The sequence below is a fragment of the Pristiophorus japonicus genome, chromosome 23, assembly GCF_044704955.1.
Source record: "Pristiophorus japonicus isolate sPriJap1 chromosome 23, sPriJap1.hap1, whole genome shotgun sequence".
Classification (NCBI taxonomy): domain Eukaryota; kingdom Metazoa; phylum Chordata; class Chondrichthyes; family Pristiophoridae; genus Pristiophorus; species Pristiophorus japonicus.
This window is the reverse complement of record NC_091999.1, coordinates 1080714-1100371: the sequence shown is the minus strand read 5'-3', so window position 1 is coordinate 1100371 and position 19658 is coordinate 1080714. Positions and strand designations below refer to the sequence as shown.

Genomic DNA, 19658 nt, shown 5'->3' with positions numbered 1-19658 from the left:
ACTTAGGTCAGTTTATACCTGGGTTACAATGCTGGTTGAATACAAGACGTCACCCACTACCGCTGCCTCCCCCCAACACAGTCTGCACCTCTCCCCCGCACTGCTGTTTCTCTTCTCCATCCCCCTCCTCTCCCACCCCCTGGCAACCTGTCTCTTCGGACGGGGAACGTGCACTTTCCTGATCGCCATTCCTCAGTATCAGAGAGTTTGAGTGTGGGACCAGGCTTTGGTATCCACTGGTCAAAGTTTGGGGTTTTCCACAGCGAAGAGATGGCCCATAAAATGAGCGTGTTTTGATTTTTCCAGAACTGAACTTCAGCGGTCAGGCTCCCTCAGTGAACAGCGAACCTCGTCGCCCAATTCAGGTAAAGCAGAATCACAGAGTTAAACCGATGATGAGGACACGCGAGTATGGAGCGGCTTTCTGGGATTTGGTAGGAAGACGAGGCAGGCACCGCCAGTGCACAGCGGGTTTCCCAGTGTTTGCAGCGCTGGCATCGTCAGCTTTTGCTGTGGACGCGCTCTGTATGAAATGCAGCATGGCCACCCTTAAAGGGGAGGGCGCACTGCCGCGGCTGCCATGTTCCATTGTTTTTGTCAGCCGACTGCAGGGTCAGCCCGACAATTATGCGCCCGGGTTCGGCCGAAACGCTCGCCGGTTGCCCAATGGGCCTAACTAAAATGAATGGAGAGTTCGCAGCGGCCCTCCCCTTTAACTGAAGGGGAGAGACGTGATGCACCGGCGTGATGACGTCATCAGCGCGGCTCTGGCGGCGGACAGCTGCGGGCACTGCGTCCCGTCCCCGCTTTCGCCCCGCTAGTGACGGCCACTGCGCTCCACTCCCACTTCCGCCCCCATGATGATCCACTTCCGCCCCGCTAGAAAACCCCCCCCCCCCGAGGAGCTGAATTTTGCAGGATAGGCCGCCGCATGCATTGCAGCGGCTAGAACACTTCAAAAACGGTCGCTGTGCCCCGTTTCCAGCGAGGGCAATTTCTACCCCAATATGTCATACAGATAACCTCCTCCAGCCCTGCAGCCTCCCAGGACTTGCCGTTGCTCTGAGTGCCCGCATCCACCACTATCAGCAGCCAAGACTTCAGCCATCTACGCCTCAGCTCTCCAGCTCTTTCTGCTTTAAAACACACCTCTTTCTAATATCTCTACCTTTCTCTCAGTGTCCATTTTTATCTGACCTTGCTCCGATGAAGCGCCTAGTTGGCGGCCAAGCCTCAGTGTGTCTCTCGCCTGAGTCGGGAGGTTGAGACTCACGCCCCATAATCCAGGAGCGACATTCCCGGTGTCAGCACTGAGGGAGTGCTGCACTGTCGGAGGTGCCGTCCTGCGGCTGAGACGTTAAACCCAGGCCCCTTCCTGGCCCCCCTCGGGTGGGTGTAAAAGATCCAGAAGAGCAGTGGGGTCCCGAGGCCAATATTAATGTCTCAACCAATATCACTAAACAAAAACAGCTGATCTGGATATGTAGCACATTGCTATTTGTGGGATCGTGCTGTACTTATATTGGCTGTCGCGTTTCTACATTACAAGACTGACTTCAAAAGAAAAGTACCGAATTGGCTGTCAAGCGCTTTGGCATGCTCTGTGGTGGTGAAAGGCAACATCTTTCTTTCTTCAGTTTATCAAGCAGGGAGAGCCTCTTCTCTAACCCCTTTTCCGGGTTTCAGATTCCTTACTTGGGTCAGAATTGATTGGTCAGTCTTGGCCCAAGCCCCCAGCTGGTATGGACATCAGTGTGACCATCCCTCTCTCTGTCCCCCAATCATTCCTCGCCCATGTTACGTATGGAGAAAGAGTCAGACTGAACACTGTGAGCTCAAAGTGAAGTCTGACCTTAGTCTTGTACTGCAGACCTCCAGAGTGCCTCTCCAGCCTGTGAGGCCTCCTTAAATACCTGTGCTCCCAAGGGATTATGGGATCCCTTGGGACTCCAGGGGATGAGCCCTCTGGTGGCTGTACAGAGTAAATACAAGTCCACGTATATAACAGCCCACACACACGTGCCACCCTGGGGATAGCAGCCATCTCCTGAAGGATCAGGGGTCACTCCGCCCAGTCGCTCGCTGCTTTGCCCTCTTACCTAAAACTTCCACGGTTTTATTAACTCCGCCCTAGTCAGCTCTGCTCGGTCGGTAGCGCTCTCGCCCCCCGAGTCAGAAGGTTATGGGTTCAGTTCCACCTCAAGCCTTTGATTCGGGCTGACACCCCAGTGCTAAAGGTGCTGCCACCTTTTGGCCACGACGATAATCCAAAACCGCACTCTTCTTCAGTCTGTTCTATCAGAAGCGAAAGATCCCTCCCGGCATTGGTGAGACCACACCTGGAGTACTGCGCACAGTTTTAGTCTCCTTATTTAAGGAAGGATATACTTGCCTTGGAGGCGGTATAACGGAGGGTCACCAGACTGATTCCTGGGACGAGAGGGACTGTCCTATGAGGAGAGATTGTGTAGAATGGGCCGATACTCTCTGGAGTTTAGAAGAATGAGAGGTGATCTTATTGAAACATACAAGATTCTGAAGGGGATTGACAGGGTAAATGCTGAGAGGTTGTTTTCCACTGCCGGGAGTGTCTAGAACCAGGGGGCACAGTCTCAGGATAAGTCGGCCATTTAAGACAGAGATGAGGAGGAATTTCTTCACTCAGAGGGTGGTGAATCTTTGGAATTCTCTGCCCCAGAAGGCTGTGGATGCTGGGTCATTGAGTATATTCAAGGCCGAGATGGAGAGAGTTTTGGACTCTAGGGGAATCAAGGGATCGGGCGGGAAAGTGGAGTTGAGGTCGATGATGAGCCCTGATCTTAGTGAATGGCGGAGCAGGCTCGAGGGGCCTACTCCTGCTCCTATTTCTTATGTTTTTATTATTGGACGAGCAGCAGAGTGACCTAGCCTGCTACCTGGTTTAACGCCTCCTCTGAAGGATGGCCCCCCTCCCTGCGCCCCCCCCCCCCATTTGGTGCTGCACTGGGGGCATCAGCCTAGGCCACAAGCGCAAGTCATGTGCCTGGATTTGAGCCCCCTGACATCGAGGCAGGATAAAAAGAAATACACAGCGTCATACATGACCTCAGGATGCCCCAAAGTGCTTCACAGCCAACAAAGTACTTTTTGTAGTCACTGTTGTAACGTAGGAAATGCAGCAGCCAATTCCTGCACAGCATAGTCCCACAAACAGGAATGAGATCATGGACCATCTGTTTTTAGGTGTTGCTTGAAGGATAAATATTGGGCCCAGGACACAGCGGAGAACTCCCCCTGCACTTCTTCCAATATTGGCCGTGGGCAGTCGGGGCCCTCGGTTCAACAGCTCATCCGAAAGACGACATCTCTGACAGGGCAGCACTCCCTCGGTACTGGCACCCGGGGAGTGTCGGCCCTGGATTATGGGGGCTCAAGTGTCTGGAGCGGGGACTCGAACCCACAAACTTGTGATCAGAGATGAGAGTGAGAGACCCATGGCTGAAAACGGTCGCAAAAAGGAGCCACAGAGTGGGGGTTAGGAGGTGCTAGGAGGAGCTGAGTTTGACCCAGCCGGCACACTGCGCTCAACAACTGGGAGGGGCACACATGCACAGATTCCTTTGCCCACTGTGCCAGATGCTCAACTGGCTTCCAAGCTCCCAGTCAGAATGGCTGCGTCAAGAGGAAGGAATTCTTGCATGGTGCTCAGCCAAGACATCTGGATCCATTATTGAGCAAGTTCTGAGCACCTTGGAGCACCTCCAAAATCTGCCGAGCGTCATCTTGGAAAGAAAAAAAAAGAAAGACTCGGATTTATATCGCGCCTTTCACGACCACTGGACGTCTCAAAGCGCTTTACAGCCAATGAAGTACATTTTGGAGTGTAGTCACTGTTGTAATGTGGGGAACGGGGTTGGCGCACAGCAAGCTCCCACACACAGCAATGTGATAATGACCCGATAATCTGTTTTTGTTACGTTGATTGAGGGATAAATATTGGTCAAGACACCGGGGATAACTCCCCCTGCTCTTCTTCGAAATATTGCCACGAGATCGTTTACGGCCACCCGAGAGAGCAGACGGGGCCTCGGTTTAACGTCTCATCCAAAAGATGGCATCTCTGACAGTGCAGCACTCGCTCAGCTCTGCACTGGGAGTGTTAACCGAGATTTATGTGCTCAAGTCCCTGGAGTGGGACTTGAACCCACAACCTTCTGACTCAGAGGCGAGAGTGCTGCTCACTGAGCCACAGCTGGGCAGCTTGTAGTCCTTTTCCCCTCTACTTTCTCCAGGTAAATTACCTTACGTAGAATGATATAGAAGCAACAGCACAGAAACAGGCCATTCAACCCAACTGGTCAGTCTCAGTGTTTCTGCTTTATACGTGCCTTCCTCCCAGGCTGTACCTCATCTCACCCTATCAGCATAACCATCCATTCCTTTCTCCCTCATGTGTTTAACTAGCTTCCCTTTAAATGCATCTATGCAATTTGCCTCAACCAATCCCTGTGGTAGCAAGTTCCACATCCTCACCACTCTCCGAGTAAAGATTTACGGATTTTCGTGTCTTCCGCGCTCCATTTTTTGCCCCAGGGCGGGGGCGGCAATGGCGGGGGTGAGGTGTTCTGGGCGGGCGGTCAGCCTCCAGCGCCCCGCGGCCGTCCTCGGGGTCCGGTTTAGCCGCGGCGCGGAGCTGCACCGCCCGGAAGAGCTGCGCCCAATCTGCAACGCCCCTGGTTGCGACACCGGCGTAAGTGTGGAGTCCCGCCCAACCCGTGCGCCACACAGCGCGCCCCGCAGTGAGCGCCTGGGAAATCAGGCGGTCTAACGATATCGACTATTCCGACTGCAGAGAGGTAAGTAATGGACTTCGAAGGTCAGTGTGATTTAAAACATTGTTTTTTTGCGATTTATGTTGTGGTGGCATGGGCTATGTTTTGGGAATGTTTTTTTGGGGGGGATGGGATTCTCCCCAGGATCCTGACCCGGCTCTTTAGCTCGGGATTTTCCCATGCTAGCGCCCAAGAGAGATGTACAACGCCTCCGTTAGCGCTCCGCCCCACACTCAGGGCCCAGCTGCCCAATGTTACTGACTGAGGCACAAACTGTTCCCGCCTCGCCACCATTACCGCCCCGAAATCATCAAAGCCAAAAATCCAGCTCTATGGAACTTGGGGGGAAGTCTCCTCCTCCTGTATTGTTTTACAGACATCAAACCCGACTGGCTTCCATCCTCCTTCTCTCTGCACTCCCCTCCCTCCCCAGCCGTCCTTTGTTTTGGAGTTTGGAAGGTTTATGGGGCAACCCTGACATAGATTTAACTGATTCCGAAGGTTTAACGACAGGGGGGTGGTAAATGCTGACAGATTGTTTCCACCACCGCCATCAATAGGGTAATGAGCCTGACACAGAAATCGACACCCAACACGCAACGAGCCAGAGAGGAGGTTAGCAAAGACATTCCTACACACAGAGGGGGGCTCGAATCTGGAACAAACTGGCTGAAGCAGAGTCCAAACATCCTTTGCACAGCAAATTAGGAACTTGTTGGAAAAGAGGAATCTTAAATGGTACAGGGGATTGAGCAGGGTGGGATTCGACTGGGTGGGGAGTGAAGGGGAGAGTGGGATTAGACTGGGGGAGGGAGTGAGTGAGGGGGAGAGTGGGATTAGACTGGGTGGGGAGTGAGTGAGGGAGAGTGGGATTAGACTGGGTGGGGAGTGAAGGGGAGAGTGGGATTAGACTGGTTGGGGAGTGAGGGGGAGAGTGGGATTAGACTGGATGGGGAGTGAGGGGGAGAGTGGGATTAGACTGGATGGGGAGTGAGGGGGAGAGTGGGATTAGTCTGGGTGGGGAGTGAAGGGGAGAGTGGGATTAGACTGGGTGGGGAGTGAGTGAGGGGGAGAGTGGGATTAGACTGGGTGGGGAGTGAGTGAGGGGGAGAGTGGGATTAGACTGGGTGGGGAGTGAGTGAGGGGGAGAGTGGGATTAGACTGGATGGGGAGTGAGGGGGAGAGTGGGATTAGACTGGATGGGGAGTGAGGGGGAGAGTGGGATTAGACTGGGTGGGGAGTGAAGGGGAGAGTGGGATTAGACTGGGGGAGGGAGTGAGTGAGGGGGAGAGTGGGATTAGACTGGGTGGGGAGTGAGTGAGGGGGAGAGTGGCATTAGACTGGTTGGGGAGTGAGGGGGAGAGTGGGATTAGACTGGATGGGGAGTGAGTGAGGGGGAGAGTGGGATTAGACTGGGAGGGGAGTGAGTGAGTGGGAGATTGGGAATAGACTGGGTGGGGAGTGAGTGAGGGGGAGAGTGGGATTAGACTGGGAGGTGAGTGAGGGGGAGAGTGAGATTAGACTGGGTGGGGAGTGAGTGAGGGGGAGAGTGGGATTAGACTGGGTGGGGAGTGAGTGAGGGGGAGAGGGGGATTAGACTGGGAGGGGAGTGAGGGGGAGAGTGGGATTAGACTGGGTGGGGAGTGAGGGGGAGAGTGGGATTAGACTGGGTGGGGAGTGAGTGAGGGGGAGAGTGAGATTAGACTGGGTGGGGAGTGAGTGAGGGGGAGAGTGGGATTAGACTGGGTGGGGAGTGAGTGAGGGGGAGAGTGGGATTAGACTGGGTGGGGAGTGAGGGGGAGAGTGGGATTAGACTGGGTGGGGAATGAGTGGGAGAGTGGGATTAGACTGGGTGGGAGTGAGTGAGGGGGAGAGTGGGATTAGACTGGGTGGGGAGTGAGTGAGGGGGAGAGTGGGATTAGACTGGGTGGGGAATGAGTGAGGGGGAGAGTGGGATTAGACTGGGTGGGGAGTGAGTGAGGGGGAGAGTGGGATTAGACTGGGTGGGGAGTGAGTGAGGGGGAGAGTGGGATTAGACTGGGTGGGGAGTGAGTGGGAGAGTGGGATTAGACTGGGTGGGGAGTGAGTGAGGGGGAGAGTGGGATTAGACTGGGTGGGGAGTGAGTGAGGGAGAGAGTGGGATTAGACTGGGTGGGGAGTGAGGGGGAGAGTGGGATTAGACTGGGTGGGGAATGAGTGAGGGGGAGAGTGGGATTAGACTGGGTGGGGAGTGAGTGAGGGGGAGAGTGGGATTAGACTGGGTGGGGAGTGAGAGAGGGGGAGAGTGGGATTAGACTGGGTGGGGAGTGAGTGAGGGGGAGAGTGGGATTAGACTGGGTGGGGAGTGAGTGGGAGAGTGGGATTAGACTGGGTGGGGAGTGAGTGAGGGGGAGAGCGGGATTAGACTGGGTGGGGAGTGAGTGAGGGGGAGAGTGGGATTAGACTGGGGGAGGGAGTGAGTGAGGGGGAGAGTGGGATTAGACTGGGTGGGGAGTGAGTGAGGGGGAGAGTGGGATTAGACTGGGTGGGCAGTGAGGGGGAGAGTGGGATTAGACTGGGGAGTGAGTGAGGGGGAGAGTGGGATTAGACTGGGTGGGGAGTGAGGGGGAGAGTGGGATTAGACTGGGTGGGGAGTGAGTGAGGGGGAGAGTGGGATTAGACTGGGTGGGGAGTGAGGGGAGAGTGGGATTAGACTGGGGAGTGAGTGAGGGGCAGAGTGGGATTAGACTGGGTGGGGAGTGAGTGAGGGGGAGAGTGGGATTAGACTGGGTGGGGAGTAAGGGGAGAGTGGGATTAGACTGGGGAGTGAGTGAGGGGCAGAGTGGGATTAGACTGGGTGGGGAGTGAGTGAGGGGGAGAGTGGGATTAGACTGGGTGGGGAGTGAGTGAGGGGGAGAGTGGGATTAGACTGGGTGGGGAGTGAGTGAGGGGGAGAGTGGGATTAGACTGGGTGGGGAGTGAGTGAGGGGGAGAGTGGGATTAGACTGGGTGGGGAGTGAGTGAGGGGGAGAGTGGGATTAGACTGGGTGGGGAGTGAGTGAGGGAGAGAGTGGGATTAGACTGGGTGGGGAGTGAGTGAGGGGGAGAGTGGGATTAGACTGGGTGGGGAGTGAGGGGGAGAGTGGGATTAGACTGGGTGGGGAGTGAGTGAGGGGGAGAGTGGGATTAGACTGGGTGGGGAGTGAGTGAGGGGGAGAGTGGGATTAGACTGGGTGGGGAGTGAGGGGGAGAGTGGGATTAGACTGGGTGGGGAGTGAGTGAGGGGGAGAGTGGGATTAAACTGGGTGGGGAGTGAGGGGGAGAGTGGGATTAGACTGGGTGGGGAGTGAGTGAGGGGGAGAGTGGGATTAGACTGGGTGGGGAGTGAGGGGGAGAGTGGGATTAGACTGGGTGGTGAGTGAGTGAGAGAGTGGGATTAGACTGGGTGGGGAGTGAGGGGGAGAGTGGGATTAGACTGGGTGGGGAGTGAGTGAGGCGGAGAGTGGGATTAGACTGGGTGGGGAGTGAGGGGGAGAGTGGGATTAGACTGGGTGGGGAGTGAGTGAGGGGGAGAGTGGGATTAGACTGGGTGGGGAGTGAGTGGGAGAGTGGGATGAGACTGGGTGGGGAGTGAGGGGGAGAGTGGGATGAGACTGGGTGGGGAGTGAGGGGGAGAGTGGGATTAGACTGGGTGGGGAGTGAGTGAGGCGGAGAGTGGGATTAGACTGGGTGGGGAGTGAGGGGGAGAGTGGGATTAGACTGGGTGGGGAGTGAGTGAGGGGGAGAGTGGGATTAGACTGGGTGGGAAATGAGGGGGAGAGTGGGATTAGACTGGGTGGGGAGTGAGGGGGAGAGTGGGATTAGACTGGGTGGTGAGTGAGTGAGAGAGTGGGATTAGACTGGGTGGGGAGTGAGTGAGGGGGAGAGTGGGATTAGACTGGGTGGGGAGTGAGGGGGAGAGTGGGATTAGACTGGGTGGGGAGTGAGTGAGGGGGAGAGTGGGATTAGACTGGGTGGGGAGTGAGTGAGGGAGAGAGTGGGATTAGACTGGGTGGGGAGTGAGTGAGGGAGAGAGTGGGATTAGACTGGGTGGGGAGTGAGTGGGAGAGTGGGATTAGACTGGGTGGGGAGTGAGTGAGGGAGAGAGTGGGATTAGACTGGGTGGGGAGTGAGTGGGAGAGTGGGATTAGACTGGGTGGGGAGTGAGTGAGGGAGAGAGTGGGATTAGACTGGGTGGGGAGTGAGTGAGGGGGAGAGTGGGATTAGACTGGGTGGGGAGTGAGTGAGGGGGAGAGTGGGATTAGACTGGGTGGGGAGTGAGTGAGGGAGCGAGTGGGATCAGACTGGGTGGGGAGTGAGTGAGGGGGAGAGTGGGATTAGACTGGGTGGGGAGTGAGTGAGGGAGAGAGTGGGATTAGACTGGGTGGGGAGTGAGTGAGGGAGCGAGTGGGATCAGACTGGGTGGGGAGTGAGTGAGGGGGAGAGTGGGATTAGACTGGGTGGGGAGTGAGTGAGGGAGAGAGTGGGATCAGACTGGGTGGGGAGTGAGTGAGGGGGAGAGTGGGATTAGACTGGGTGGGGAGTGAGGGGGAGAGTGGGATCAGACTGGGTGGGGAGTGAGTGAGGGGGAGAGTGGGATTAGACTGGGTGGGGAATGAGGGGGAGAGTGGGATTAGACTGGGTGGGGAATGAATGAGGCGGAGAGTGGGATTAGACTGGATGGGGAGTGAGTGAGGGGGAGAGTGGGATTAGACTGGATGGGGAGTGAGTGAGGGGGAGAGTGGGATTAGACTGGGTGGGGAGTGTGAGCGAGAGTGGGATTAGACTGGGTGGGGAGTGAGGGGGAGAGTGAGGTTGAATTGGTTGGGGGCGTGGGGAGAGTGGGATTAAACAGTGGCAGTTGGGTGGTTTATTCCCCCATGTTCAGCCGATCACCAGAGTGTTGGCAAATGGAATGTTGGCGTTTATTGCAAAGGGGATGGAGTATAAAAGCAGAGAAGTCCTGCTACAACTGTACAGGGTATTGGTGAGGCCACACCTGGAGTACTGCATACAGTTTTGGTTTCCTTATTTAAAGAAGGATATACTTGCATTGGAGGCAGTTCCGAGAAGGTTCACTAGGTTGATTCCGGAGATGAAGGGGTTGACTTATGAGCAGGTTGGGCCTATACTCATTGGAGTTTAGAAGAATGAGAGGTGATCTTATTGAAATTTACAAGATTCTGAGGGGGCTGGACAGGGTAGATGCAGAGAGGATGTTTCCCCTCGTGAGGGAATCTAGAACGCGGGGCATTATTTCAGAATAAGGGGTGGCCCTGTTTCAGAATAAGGGGTGGCCCATTTAAAACTGAGATGAGGAGGAATTTCTTCTCTCAGAGGGTTGTAAATCTGTGGAATTCTCTGCCCCAGAGAGCTGCGGAGGCTGGTTCATTGAATATATTTAAGGTGGAGATAGACAGATTTGTGAAGTACAGGGGAGTAAAGCGTTATGGGGAGCGGGCAGGGAAGTGGAGTTGAGGCCAAGATCAGATCAGCCATGATCTTATTGAATAGTGGAGCAGGCTTCTGTTTCCTATGTTCTTGTGCAGTGTTGTGAGTTTCTGTGCCAGTTGTAATGTTTTTACACAAAACTGGCCTCAGTGCCCCCTCCAGCTTTTAGTGGGTTGTCAAGGCTGACATAGAAACATAGAAAATAGGTGCAGGAGTAGGCCATTCAGCCCTTCGAGCCTGCACCGCCATTCAATGAGTTCATGGCTGAACATGCAACTTCAGTACCCCATTTCTGCTTTCTCACCATACCCCTTGATCCCCCGAGTAGTAAGGACTACATCTAACTCCTTTTTGAATATATTTAGTGAATTGGCCTCAACAACTTCCTGTGGTAGAGAATTCCACAGGTTCACCACTCTCTGGGTAAAGAAGTTTCTCCTCATCTCGATCCTAAATGGCTTACCCCTTATCCTTAGACTGTGACCCCTGGTTCTGGACTTCCCCAACATTGGGAACATTCTTCCTGCATCTAACCTGTCTAACCCCGTCAGAATTTTCAACGTTTCTATGAGATCCCCTCTCATTCTTCTGAACTCCAGTGAATACAAGCCCAGTTGATCCAGTCTTTCTTGATATGTCAGTCCCACCATCCCGGGAATCAGTCTGGTGAACCTTCGCTGCACTCCCTCAATAGCAAGAATGTCCTTCCTCAAGTTAGGAGACCAAAACTGTACACAATACTCCAGGTGTGGCCTCACCAAGGCCCTGTACAACTGTAGCAACACCTCCCTGCCCCTGTACTCAAATCCCCTCACTATGAAGGCCAACATGCCATTTGCTTTCTTAACCGCCTGCTGTACCTGCATGCCAACCTTCAATGACTGATGTACCATGACACCCAGGTCTCGTTGCACCTCCCCTTTTCCTAATCTGTCACCATTCAGATAATAGTCTGTCTCTCTGTTTTTATCACCAAAGTGGATAACCTCACATTTATCCACATTATACTTCATCTGCCATGCATTTGCCCACTCACCTAACCTATCCAAGTCACTCTGCAGCCTCATAGCATCCTCCTCGCAGCTCACACTGCCACCCAACTTAGTGTCATCCGCAAATTTGGAGATACTACATTTAATCCCCTCGTCTAAATCATTAATGTACAGTGTAAACAGCTGGGGCCCCAGCACAGAACCTTGCGGTACCCCACTAGTCACTGCCTGCCATTCTCAAAAGTACCCATTTACTCCTACTCTTTGCTTCCTGTCTGACAACCAGTTCTCAATCCACGTCAGCACACTACCCCCAATCCCATGTGCTTTAACTTTGCACATTACTCTCTTGTGTGGGACCTTGTCGAAAGCCTTCTGAAAGTCCAAATATACCACATCAACTGGTTCTCCCTTGTCCACTCTACTGGAAACATCCTCAAAAAATTCCAGAAGATTTGTTCCAGTGTAGTAACAAGCTGCATTTATATTGCGCCCTGCGCCACTCTAGGATGTCCCAAAGCACTTTACAGCCAATGTATTTTTGAAATGTACTCATTGTTGTAATGTGGTAAATGTGAGACTGCCAGTTTACACGCAGCAAGCTCCCACAAACAGCAATGAGATACATGATGAGATCATCTGTGTTAAGGATGTTGGTTTAGGCAGCAAACATTGGCCCTAGGACTACGACCCACTGAGCCACGGGTGACACCACTGCTGTAATATAGGAAACGTGGCCGCCAATTTGCACACAGCAAGATCCCAGAAATGTGGTAATGACTAGCTCATCTGTTTTAATGGTATTGCTTAAGACACAAATATTGACCCCAGAACATGGGAGAGCTCTACACTAGTTAGCTCTACACTAGTTAACTCTACACTAGTTAAAACACTAGTTAGACCACAGCTGGAGTACTGCATGCAGTTCTGGTCGTCACATTACAGGAAAGATGTGATTGCACGAGCGAGGGTACAGAGATTTACGAGGATGTTGCCTGGACTGGAGAATTTTAGCGATGGGGAAAGATTGGATAGGCTGGGTTTGTTTTCTTTGGAACAGAGGAGGCTGAGGAGAGACCTTATTGAGGTGTATAAAATTCTGAGGGGCCAAGATAGAGTAGATAGGACGTATATATTTCCCTTCGCAGACGGGTCAACAACCAGGGGGCATAGATTTATAGGGGTTAGAGGGGATTTAATGGGAAATGTCTTCACCCAGAGGGTGGTGGGGGTCTGGGGTGGAACTCACGGCCTGAAAGGGTGGTAGAGGCAGAAACCCTCACCACATTTAAAAAGTACCTGGATGTGCCCCTGAAGTGCTGTAACCTACAGGGCTACGGACCCAGAGCGGGAAAGTGGGATTAGGCTGGGTAGCTCTTTGTCAGCCGTCACGGACACGATGGGCCGAGATGGCCTCCCTCCGTGCTGTAAATTTCTGTGATTCTAAACTCCCGTATTTTGATACTCGTGTACTAACCAGACGACCCTTTCTTCTCTCTGCAGTTGAATGCCACGCCTCGAACGGGCATCTTCCGACTGCCTACCGTGTAAGTGCTTCTTCAACGTGTTGGTTTTTAATCACAGAGCCAGTTGAACTCCTTACTGGTGGTAGAGTATCCCACTTCACTCCTCACCTGTCTCCTATATAGTCCTGTGAAAATCAGCAGTTGTGATAATGCCCCACCCTTGTGTAGCACTGAGCCCCACACACAACAGGTTTCACCCCCCCACCCCCCGGGATCTGTGCAGAGTTAACCGATCCCAGCCGGTGAGGGGAGCTACAATTGGGTACTCAGCATTCCCTGGATTAGACAGAAGGTAAAAGTCAATAACTTGTATTTATATAGCACCTTTAACTTAGTGAAACATCCCAGGGTGCTAAAAATTTGACCCCGAGCCGCATAAGAAGAAATTAGGGCAGATGACCAAAAGCTTGGTCAAAGAGGTCGGTTTTAAGGAGCGTCTTGAAGGAAGAAAGAGAGGCGGAGAGGTTTAGGGAGGGAGTTCCAGAGCTTGGGGCCCAGGCAGCTGAAGGCACGGCCACCAATGGTTGAGCGATTATAATCAGGGATGCTCAGGAGGGCAGAATTAGAGGAGCGCAGACATCTCGGGGGGTTGTGGGGCTGGAGGAGATAGGGAGGGGCGAGGGATTTGAAAACAAGGATGAGAATTTTGAAATCAAGGCGTTGCTTAACCGGGAGCAATTTGGTCAGCGAGCACAGGGGGTGATGGGTAAGCGGGACTTGGTGCAAGTTAGGACACGGGGCAGTGAGCACAGGGGGTGATGGGTGAGCGGGACTCGGTGCGAGTTAGGAACGGGTCAGCGAGCACAGGGGTGATGGGTGAGCGGGACTCGGTGCGAGTTAGGACACGGGTCAGTGAGCACAGGGGGTGATGGGTGAGCGGGACTCGGTGCGAGTTAGGAACGGGTCAGCAAGCACAGGGGTGATGGGTGAGCGGGACTCGGTGCGAGTTAGGACACGGGGCAATGAGCACAGGGGTTGGTGGGTGAGTGGGACTCGGTGCGAGCTAGGACACGGGGCAGCGAGCACAGGAGGTGATGGGTGAGCGGGACTCGGTGCGAGTTAGGACACGGGACAGCGAGCACAGGGGTGATGGGTGAGCGGGACTCGGTGCGAGTTGGGTCACGGGTCAGCGAGCACAGGAGGTGATGGGTGAGTGGGACTCGGTGCGAGTTAGGACATGGGGCAATGAGCACAGGGGTTGATGGGTGAGTGGGACTCGGTGCGAGTTAGACACGGGGCAACGAGCACAGTGGGTGATGGGTGAGTGGGACTCGGTGCGAGTTAGGACATGGGGTAGCGAGCACAGGGGGTGATGGGTGAGCGGGACTCGGTGCGAGTTAGGACACAGGGCAGCGAGCACAGGGGGTGATGGGTGAGCGGGACTCAGTGTGAGTTAGGACATCGGGCAGCGAACACAGTGGGTGATGGGTGAGTGGGACTTGGTGCGAGTTAGGACACGGGGCAGCGAGCACAGGGGGTGATGGGTGAGCGGGACTCGGTGCGAGTTAGGACACAGGGCAGCGAGCACAGGGGGTGATGGGTGAGCGGGACTCAGTGTGAGTTAGGACATCGGGCAGCGAACACAGTGGGTGATGGGTGAGTGGGACTTGGTGCGAGTTAGGACACGGGGCAGCGAGCACAGGGGGTGATGGGTGAGCGGAACTTGGTGCAAGTTAGGACACGGGGCAGCGAGCACATGGGTGATGGGTGAGTGGGACTTGGTGCGAGTTAGGACACGGGACAGTGAGCACAGGGGGTGATGGGTGAGCGGGACTCAGTGCGAGTTAGGACACGGGGCAGTGAGCACAGGGGGTGATGGGTGAGCGGGACTTGGTGTGAGTTAGGACATGGGGCAGTGAGCACAGGGGGTGATGGGTGAGCGGGACTTGGTGTAGTTAGGACATGGGTCAGCGAGCACAGGGGGTGATGGGTGAGCGGGACTTGGTGTGTGTTAGGACACGGGGCAGCGAGCACAGGGGGTGATGGGTGAGCGGGACTTGGTGTGTGTTAGGACACGGGGCAGCAAGCACAGGGGGTGATGGGTGAGCGGGACTGGGTGCGAGTTAGGACACGGGGCAGTGAGCACAGGGGGTGATGGGTGAGCGGGACTTGGTGTGTGTTAGGACACGGGGCAGCCGAGTTTTGGATCACCTCTAGTTTACATCGGGTAGAATGTGGGAGGCCAGCCTGGAGTGCGTTGGAGTAGACAAGTCTAGAGGTAACAAAGGATTGGATGAGGGTTTCAGCAGCAGATGAGCTGAGGCAGGGGTGGAGACGGGCGATGTTATGGAGGTGGAAATAGGCGGTCTTAGTTATACTGTGGATATGTGGCCAAAAGCTCATTTCAGGGTGAAATATGACACCAAGGTTGAAAACAGTCCGAGTTCCCACTCCCGAGCACTATCCTGCTGGGAGGTGTGTGTGTGTACATGTGTGATTGTGGATCAGGATGAGGGCCGGCTGTGATGTCGCTGCCCCACCGATACGGACTGGCTTGGATAGTGAGTAGAAGAATGTGTCACTTGAATGAGGAACCAGTGGATGTGGTGTATTTGGATTTCCAGAAGGCATTCGATAAGGTTCCACATAAAAGGTTACTGCACAAGATAAAAGCTCATGTGGTTGGAGGTAATATATTAGCATGGATAGAGGATTGGCTAACTAACAGAAAACAGAGAGTCGGGATAAATGGGTAATTTTCCGGTTGGCAAACAGTGACTAGTGGGGTGCCACAGGGATCGGTGCTGGTCCTCAACTATTTACAGTCTATATTAATGACTTGGATGAAAGGACCGAGTGTAATGTAGCCAAGTTTGCTGGTTATACAAAGAAAGGTGGGAAAGCAAGTTCTGAAGAAGACACAAAGAATCTGCAAAGGGATACAGACAGGCTAAGTAAGTGGGCCTAAATTTGGCTGATGAAGTATAATGTGGGAAAATGTGAGGTTATTCACTTTGTCAGGAAAAATGAAAAAGCACATTATTATTTAAATGGAGAAAGATTGCAAAGTGCTGCAGTACAGAGGGACCTGGGGGTCCTTGTGCATGTAACACAAAAGGATAGTATGCAGGTACAGCAAGTGATCAGGAAGGTAAATGGATATTAGCCTTTATTGCAAGGGGGATGGAGTATAAAAGCAGAGAAGTCCTGGGCTTTCGAGACACCACACCTAGTGTACTGCATACAGTTTTTGTTATGCATTTCACCCCTTGGCAACCTGTATCACACCACCACCAGAGGGCCGACCTGGCGGAGTCCCAAGGGATCCCAGCATCCATTGGGAGCACTGTATATAAGCAGGCCACCCACGAGGTACCTGCACTCTGGAGTCGCAATAAAGGAGCTAAGGTCACACTTGCTCATTACACACAGCACTCAGTTTCATCCTTTATTATAAGCATAACAGTTTTGGTCTCCTTATTTAAGGAAGGATATACTTGCATTGGAGGCTGTTCAGAGAAGGTTCACTCGATTGATTCCGAAGACGAGGGGGTTGACTTATGAAGAAAGGTTGAGTAGATTGGGCCTCTACTCATTGGAGTTCAGAAGAATGAGAAAGGATCTTATTGAAATATATAAGATCCTGAGGGGGCTCGACAGGATAGATGCAGAGAGGATATTTCACCTCGTGGGGGAACCTAGAACTAGGGGGCTTAGTTTAAGAATAAGGGGTTGTGCATTTAGAACTGAGATGAGGAGGAATTTATTTCCTAAGGGTCGTAAATCTTTGGAATTCTCTGCCCCAGAGAGCTGTGGAGGCTTCTTCAGTGAATATATTTAAGGCGGAGATAGACAGATTTTTGCAAGATACAGCAGTGAAAGGTTATGGGGAACGGGCAGGGAAGTGGAGTTGAAGCCAAGATTAGATCAGCCATGAGCAGGCTGGAGGGGCAGAATGGCCGACTCCTGCTCCTATTTCCTATGCATAGAATACATACTCCAGTAGGCGGCTGGTGCCAGTAATTGAACAGAAAGAAAGACTTGCATTTATATAGCATCTTTCACGATCACTGTATGTCTCAAAGCGCTTTACAGCCAATTAAGTACTTTTGGAGTGCAGTCACTGTTGTAATGTAGGATACATGGCAGCCAATTTGCGCACAGCAAGCTCCCACACACAGCAATGTGATAATGACCAGATAATCTGTTTTTTGTTATGTTGATTGAGGGATAAATATTGGCCCCAGGACACCGGGGATAACTCCCCCTGCTCTTCTTCTAAATCGTAGCCGTGGGATCTTTTACTTCCACCTGAGAGAGCAGACGGGGCCTCGGTTTAACGTCTCATCCGAAAGACAGCACCTCCAACAGTGCAGCACTCCCTCAGCACTGCACTGGGAGTGTCAGCCTGGATTTATGTGCTCAAGTCCCTGGAGTGGGACTTGAACCCCCAACCTTCTGACTCAGAGGCGAGGGTCCTTCCCACTGAGACGCAGCTGAGGGGGGAGACTCGGAGCAGCGAGAAAATAACCGGGAAATGCCATTCTCTGTTGCAGCCCAGCCTCCAGAAACGCGATGGAGTAGGAGCGGGGTGGGGGAGTGGTGGCACGCCCGGAGTGAGACTCAGCCGCCACTGGGAAGGATGAACCCCCCCCAACCCAAGGGAACTCGAGGGGCTTCAGCCACAAAACGAACGCCGCACAATGACAACTGGCACAGGTGCAGATGACAGCGGACAGGAGAGGCGGTCCTCTATCTCTCATAATAACATAAGTAATAAGAGTAGGCCATTCGGCCCCTCGAGCCTGCTCCGCCATTCAATAAGATCATGGCTGATCTGATCTTGGGCTCAGCTCCACTTCCCCGCCCGCTCCCCATAACCCTTCATTCCCTTATCGCTCAAAAATCTATCTATCTCCGTCTTAAATATATTCAATGATCCAGCCTCCACAGCTCTCTGGGGCAGAGAATTCCACAGATTTACAACCCTCTGAGAGAAGAAATTCCTCCTCATCTCAGTTTTAAATGGGCGACCACTTATTCTGAGACTATGTCCCCTAGTTTTAGTTTCCCCTATGAGTGGAAATATCCTCTCTGCAGCCACCTTGTCGAGCCCCCTCATTTTCTTATAAGTTTCAATAAGATCACCTCTCATTCTTCTGAATTCCAATGAGTATAGGCCCAACCTACTCAACCTATCCTCATAAGTCAACCCCCTCATCTCCAGATTCAACCGAGTGAACTTTCTCTGAACGGCCTCCAATGCAAGTATATCCTTCCTTAAATACAGAGACCAAAACTGTACGCAGTACTCCAGGTGTGGCCTCACCAACACCCTGTACAGTTGTAGCAGGACTTCTCTGCTTTTATACTCTATTCCCCCTTGCAATAAAGGCCAACATTCCATCAGCCTTCCTGATTATTTGCTGTATCTGCATACTAACTTTTTGTGTTTCATGCACAAGGACCCCCAGGTCTCTCTGTACTGCAGCACTTTGCAATTTCTCTCCATTAAAATTATAATTTGCTTTTCTATTTTTTATGCCCAAGTGGATAACCTCACATTTTCCCACATTATACTCCATCTGCCAAATTTTTGCCCACTCACTTAGCCTGTCTATATCCCTTTGCAGATTTTTGTGTCCTCCTCACAACCTGCTTTCCCACCCATCTTTGTATCGTCAGCAAACTTGGCTACATTACACTCGGTCCCTTCATCTTAATATAGATTGTAAATAGTTGGGGACCCAGCACCGATCCCTGTGGCACCCCACTAGTTACTGTTTGCTAACCGGAAAATGACCCATTTATCCCGACTCTCTGTTTTCTGTTAGTTAGCCAATCCTCTATCCATGCTAAAATATTACCCGCAACCCTGTGAGCTCGTTTCTTGTGCTCTCTCTCTCTCTTTCTTTCTCTCTTTCTTTGTTCCGTTAGTACTTGGGGCACAAGTTAGAACCTAATTAAGAAGTTTGATTAGTTTGAAGTTCGGTCGTTTACATGTTCTTAGTTGGATGGGCTGAGTGGCCATCTAGGTTGCTGCTGTTCTGGCTCAGCCAACACCCTGTTTCATCCTCCCCACCGCCCCACCCCAGCGGTCAGTGGTTTTAAATCATGGTAGCGGGAGGGATGAGGAAAAACGACTGGCTTCATTGCAAAATAGCTTGGGAGTGGCCACAGCAGAGCACGCTGGGAATTTGTACATTTCAAACCGAGTCTGGGGCAACAAACTGAGCATGTTTATACATGGCCGTGGAAGGGGTTATTATTAGAGGAGCGTTAGGATATTACAATCCAAGAGCGTACAGGCGTATTACCATATTACAGTACAACAGGAAAGGTACAAGGGGTGTTACCACATTACAGGGCTACGGGGAGAGAGCGGGGCAATGGGATTAGTTTGGGGATTGATACAGGGCTATGGGGAGAGAGCGGGGCAGTGGGATTAGTTTGGGATTGATACTGGGCTATGGGGAGAGAGCGGGGCAGTGGGATTAGTTTGGGGATTGATACAGGGCTATGGGGAGAGAGCGGGGCAGTGGGATTAGTTTGGGATTGATACTGGGCTATGGGGAGAGAGCGGGGCAGTGGGATTATATGGGGAGAGCGCGGGGCAGTGGGATTAGTTTGGGGATTGATACAAGGGTATGGGGAGAGAGCGGGGCAGTGGGATTAGTTTGGGATTGATACAGGGCTATGGGGAGAAAGCGGGGCAGTGGGATTAGTTTTGGGATTGTTACAGGGCTATGGAGAGAGGGCGGGGCAGTGAGATTAGTTTGGGGTTTGAAAGAGGGCTATGGGGAGAGAGCGAGGCAGTGGGATTAGTTTGGGGTTTGATACAGGGCTATGGGGAGAGCGCGGGGCAGTGAGATTAGTTTGGGGAATGATACAGGACTATGGGGAAAGAGTGGGGCAGTGGG

General features: G+C 52.9%; 1 long non-coding RNA gene across 1 annotated transcript; it reads left to right on the top strand.

The window, feature by feature from the left end:
• The first annotated feature begins 305 nt into the window (after positions 1 to 305).
• Positions 306 to 19150, top strand: LOC139235274 (uncharacterized). Its single transcript, XR_011588445.1, has 3 exons — positions 306 to 365; positions 12776 to 12819; positions 17295 to 19150. It is a non-coding gene; the product is annotated as an uncharacterized lncRNA (long non-coding RNA).
• The last annotated feature ends 508 nt before the right edge of the window (positions 19151 to 19658 follow it).